At 37.4% G+C, this 6,000-nt stretch overlaps 1 protein-coding gene across 1 annotated transcript in view; it reads left to right on the forward strand.

Annotated features, from left to right (window-relative positions):
• Window positions 1-6,000, forward strand: part of LOC144441941 (glutamate receptor ionotropic, NMDA 1-like) — a 166,961-nt gene that overhangs the window by 77,628 nt on the left and 83,333 nt on the right. The window lies entirely within an intron of this gene.

The following is a 6,000-nucleotide window of genomic DNA, read 5'->3' on the forward strand; positions in this document are numbered from 1 at the left end:
AACACATATGTCCTATCAAGTTTGTTGATGTACCTTTCAGTGTTAATGAATAATTTGCATAATTAATGATTTTTGGTAATTAGGCTATATCTTAAGACTGCATACTTCAATTTCAATACAATTTAGTACATATGTTAAACATAACAGAGTGCATATCTCCTATAAAAGTTGTTGATTTTGTTTGAAGATTTTGTGAATAATTTGCATAATTAATTATTTTTGGTAATTAGGCTATATCTTAAGACTGCATACTTGAATTTCAATATAATTTAAATTTAAACCATAACAAAGCGGATATGTCCTATAAAATATTTGATATAGCTTAGTCAGTTTTAATGAAAAATTTGCATAATTAATTATTTTAGGTAACTAGGTTGTATCTTAAAAATGCAAGCTTCAAATTTCGTATAATATGATACATATATCAACCATAATAATACGCACCTGTCCTATGAAGTTTGTTCCTACAACTTTTACCTTTAATGAGTATTTTGAATAATGAACGGTATTCAGTAATTAAGCAGTATCATGCAATCTTCAAATTCTGTATAATTTAGCACATACATTAACCTAAGAAAGCACGCTTGTCCAAAAACAAAGCCTGTTACCATAGTTTTTTTTTTAGTTTAATGAGTTATTTGCATAATTAGTAATTCCCTTACGGGAGGCATTCAGTTTAAATCTGGTTTTTCTTCATATGACTACTCATTCAATATACAATCACTGATCTATTTTTTGTTTTTTCTGTGGAGAATGTGCATGGGTGTGTGTTTTCTTCTGTTCAGTAATTTTTGTTTTTGTGTTTTGAGTAAGTCAACAATGGGATCACAGCCTCCCACAGTATCCATTCCTGAAAAAAAGAAAGCAAAAATTTATATCAAAACTGCCAAACGAGTGTGTGGAGTGACGATGTTGTATTTTCTCTTGAACTAGATAATAGAATGATACATGAACTTCGATGTCATTTTTGCCCTGATTCAGTGGTTGGCAGGCATGTAATGTAAACGAGCCACATTTTAATTTTCCAAATAAGAAACTTCACAAACAAATGCATTCAGGGCTTGTTTGGGTGTTTTTTGTCCCCGTCAGACGAAGTCAGGGACCGGGACTTATGGATTGGGTTCCGTCCGTCTGTCCTTCCGTTCGTTCGTCCGTCCATCCAGAGCCATTTCTTGGAGATGCCTGGACCGATTTTTTTCAAACTTGGTACAGGGAAACATACAATGGCATACATATGCACATCAATTTGTTTCATGATACAATCCAATATAGCCGCCTAGAGGCCATTTTGTTTGCAAATTTTCCCTGTCCAAAGCCATAACTCAGACATGCTTGAACAGATCTCATTCAAAGTTGGTATTAGGACAGTGTTCTATAACATGCATGTGCATATTCATTGTTGTTGTGATACAATCCGATATAGCTGCCTGGCAGCCATTTTTTTGGTGCAGTTTTCATGTCCAAAGCCATAACTCAGACATGCTTGAACAGGATCCCCCCCCCCCCCCCCCCCGTACCCGACCCATCCTTTATTGTTGAATGGTTTATTCCATGACGTCATCTTGAAGAGTAGGCATGTCTCATGTCCAATGAGGAGACACAACATGAGTAGGCATGTTCCATGTCCAACGAGCAGACACAACATATCTAAGTCTGTTTGATTTAGGTTCACAAGTGTTGTTGCATGATCAGAGAAGTGATATCAAGAAAATGACAACATAAACTTATGAAATAAACTTATTATTATTACTTATTATTATTAAATAGTTTTTACTAAGGGAAGGCAGATATATCAAGTGCACCGTAATTACGCGTCAGGACGAGTTACGCCGGGTGAAGACGCGTGAAGACGATAAACGACGAGAAACGGGAGATAATGAGGTGTTCGTAGTTCATGAATAACTGACAATAGATAATGACTTTTGCCCTCCTTTGTTTTCTATAAGTACATCGTATTCACGCGTTTCGGGATGTTATCGCCTTGGTTTGTTTCCAGTACCGACATCGTCTTTGTGCGTCTTTGACCGTAATTTGAAAAAAAAAGTAAAAAACATCGGAACTATGCACAATCAACAGGGCTCGAAATGAACTTGTTTCCCTGGTAGTCCCGTACAACACATGTAAAGGTACATACAACTAGTTAATATCGTTAAATGATAAAAAGACATCCAGATGTCTAAAAAAAAAATATAATAATACACAGACAGAAGAGGAAGGTGTGCATACAAAATTTTTAATCGAATTAAATTGTACGCGATGTATCGGTAATCGACCACGGCCCTTGGGAATGTGATGACCTTTCCACAATTATACAACCAAAACCCTGTGTGCTTATGATGATGATGAAGCAAGAAAAGGTCAAAAGCTCAATTTCCAAAATACAAGTACAACTAATTACGATGTCGGATTACGGTATGCCAGTGCCAGTGCAGTGGTACGGTGATTAGTGTGTCGCACTGTACGCCCATTTCGTATGTCATTACTAATTTTGTATCTTTTAAATGCGACTACAAGTAAAACAGGTCTTAGAAATTCATAATTACTGCGAACAATATCAACTGAAACTTCATTTTATACGATAGGATTTAAGCCGAGAACGACTACGAGTGTCATTTACCAAATATGTATACATCGGCAATCAACACACATGACATCAGCAATGCCATGTTGACTCATTAGTGAATGACCGGTTTACTATTCTCAGGCTGCGGACTCAGTGATATGAAACCTTGTATTTCCGCAATTTCCCAACGTAAAATGTAATTTACTTGAACTTAAGCCATAAACAAAATAAATGTAATATCTTGGTAAGAAACATAGAGAAAAGTGACTCAGAAACAGTTGAATTACTTGTAATTTGCCCGACGAATCCACCGCTACTAACTTCAAATTGTAATCACGGTGTGATGACGTCCAAGTTAGAAAATTATCATGGATTCATTTGTGCTCGGTTATGCAGCCGTCTAATTTACATGTTACCCTCAAAGCAACCCTTTAGAATGGAAATTACAGTTTTCAACAACAATGAAGTTTAGAATTATTCAATGTGAAACAATGAAACAATATCGGTGATTTGTAAAATGAAAAACAATTCTCAAATATCGGATTGAGGAGTGAGTAGCCCAACGTACATTCATAGACATTGTGAAAGCAACTAAAATTAAAAGAGCGAGCATAGCAGCGGGAGAATGCGTTGTAGTCGTTGCAGTGTCGTATTTTGTTTTTGTAGTTAAAATGTTGCACGGCACATTTTTTTTATCGTACATGCACGGTCGCGAAAAATCGACACTTTCATTGCAAATACATTGTTCCACATTGTAGATCTTCGAGATATTTTGTAAGCCTTTTAGGTAAATAGTAGCTCACTTAGGCTGCCAAATATTGAAAGTGGTAGCCCCGTGCCAACAGATAGACTGTTTCGAGCCCTGAGTACTCATGACCGGTATAGCGATCTACTATATAAATTAGTACACTGCTGTGTTTATCATTCCCTCTTCAAATTAATGAGGTTAAGAAAAAACAACATTTTGAAGAAGAAAAAAATCCTCGAGTTTAAAAAGTACCAAATGTGAACGAAAAACTTACAAATAATACAGTCAAACAAACTTTGAAATAATTTATTTTTTATTAATTACCGTTACTGGCTGTGCATCATGATTTGGTCTTGCTATATCAAATGACAGCATTAGTTACATACTGTAAACTTGATACGGAAAGCTGACATTAGGTGTCCTTGAAACTCAGAAATCTTGAACTAAAACTATCAACAACGTCAAAGTTAGGATGCTTTGTAACGCCGTATAGTGGCCATGCCAGTGATCACGCATTGATTCAGTGCCCAACATTCATATGTTTCACTGTCACCATCATGCAACGCGATCCCCTAACACAACTTTTCGGAATTAAAATACACATGTACTAATTTCGTTTCCATTAATCTAACCCCCATCAACAAATGAAAAAAAAACACAACCTGTCCCATAAATTGGCTTCTGAGCTTTGGCAGATAGATGTTCCGATTTCCTGTAGCAAGTTCAGTGTTTTGCACACTTCAGTGAGTAGGTCAGAGGTCGCGACAGTGATGGTAGACAAAAGATGTGACGAGAGACGACGTCAATTTAGACGTCTCATCTACTCCCCCTAATGTTTCAATTTGTAGATTAAGTTTATCAAAGTTGATCTTTTTGTGGCATTTTTTATGTTAACAATAGAACTGTGCGTTGTCCCTGTACCTTATATGATTTCAACAAAACTTTCCCTTACGCAGTCAGTATACTTCTTGTGGGATTGACGTCAGTGCCTGGCCCTGGACTCAGATAATTTTTATGTCTGCTGTAAAATGAATGCACCAAAGCGACGCAAGTTGGGAAAATTATTGCGTCATTTGTAATTTTAGAGGGCCAATGTTGCAAGGCCGCGGCCTCGGCAGAACACTGGCCTAAGACGCCATGAGGAACGTTTGATGTTCATTCGAACCTTACAATCTTGCTGTGTTGAACTCAGGGGTCGGTCGGAAATAAAAAAAAAAGTTGTTTTTTTCTGATGTCGGAGCTGCAAATTAGGATCTGTCGTGAGATGAGAAACAGAAAAATTAAAAGGGCCGGCCTAAGCTTATAATACACGCCCTGTGGTACCTTACACCAGGGACATAACGTACTAACACTAAAAATGTAAATGACATGTAGGATTAAACTCCAGTTTCTTCCTTTCTTTTCCAAAACATAACGATTTTTATTGAAAGACGGTTACTCTAATGTCGAAAAGTAACCATGATGAAAATAACTAGGGCATGATAATAATTTTAAAAAACTATGTATTTCATGAACAAAACAGTAAGCTAAGGTTCGGTGTTTTGATAGGTGAATTTTCAAGGTGGGACGTACGTACACATGCAGAGTGTGAATGAAAACACTGACGGAAATACGCATTCTGGAAGACATTGACAACTTTCCCAAGTCTTTTTCTCATCCTCCCTATTATTATATCATTAGTATGTAAAACGCTGTCAATGATCAACATTATGCCGACGTTGACACTTTGATTATTGTGGCTAAACCGTACACTGAAAAGGAGAAAGTGGTCGTTTGAAAAACACGATTCACAATTATCGCATCTGTTTTGTGTAGTGTTGTGATTTTCTTTGCCCAATTATCACTCCACAGGGCATTACGAGTTCAATTGTTCAATAGTACAGAAATCGATATATTCAAGAAGTCTGCGATTTATTCACGAAACGTTGCGATCTTCCTTGTAACGTTCGCCGACTGATTTTCGTCCCTTATATTCAAATTTACGAACAATACAAAAGAAAGAAAGGAAAAAACCAAGCTAGATTTTTCAGATTATCTGTTGAGTGTTTGTACATCAAATTAAATACACCGACGTACACGTCGGTACAGCCGCTGTGCTTCTGCCGTGGCTTGGATTTCGTGTATTCCTTGACGCCCACTGGGGTGAACGGCAGTATGTTGAATGGAGTTATGTCGAAACGAAGATCAGGGACCTGAAAAGGGCTGACAGGGAAAATATTCCCTGTACCTTCTGATCTTCGTTGAGAATTAGACAAGAGACGTAGGTAAGACATGTTGTTTGATCGGAAGCTATCGAAATACAAATGGGTAACTCTTTGGAGACACATACTAATATTATATGTATTGTTTAACCCGTAGAACAACGTAAAGCCGCGTCTTTCAGATTAGTGATCGACAGACAATAGATGTTTATGTACAAACTTTGGCTCATGAATATGCGTGAAACCTTATGAATATTCGTCGTCCTTTATCGGCTTCACTTGTCTTTACCCGGCATAACGCGTCCTAACGCGTAATTACGATACACTTGATATATCTGCCTTCCCTAAGGTCTCTCTGTTTTTACCTCCTGTAAGGGTACTGGAGGTATTAAAAGGGGAAGGTGTGTCTGTGTGTGTGTCTGTCTGTCTGTCTGTCTGTCTGTCTGTCTGTCTGTCTGTCTGTCTGCTGTCTGTCTGTGTGTCTGTGT

The sequence above is a fragment of the Glandiceps talaboti genome, chromosome 11 (assembly GCF_964340395.1).
Source record: "Glandiceps talaboti chromosome 11, keGlaTala1.1, whole genome shotgun sequence".
Taxonomy (NCBI): domain Eukaryota; kingdom Metazoa; phylum Hemichordata; class Enteropneusta; family Spengelidae; genus Glandiceps; species Glandiceps talaboti.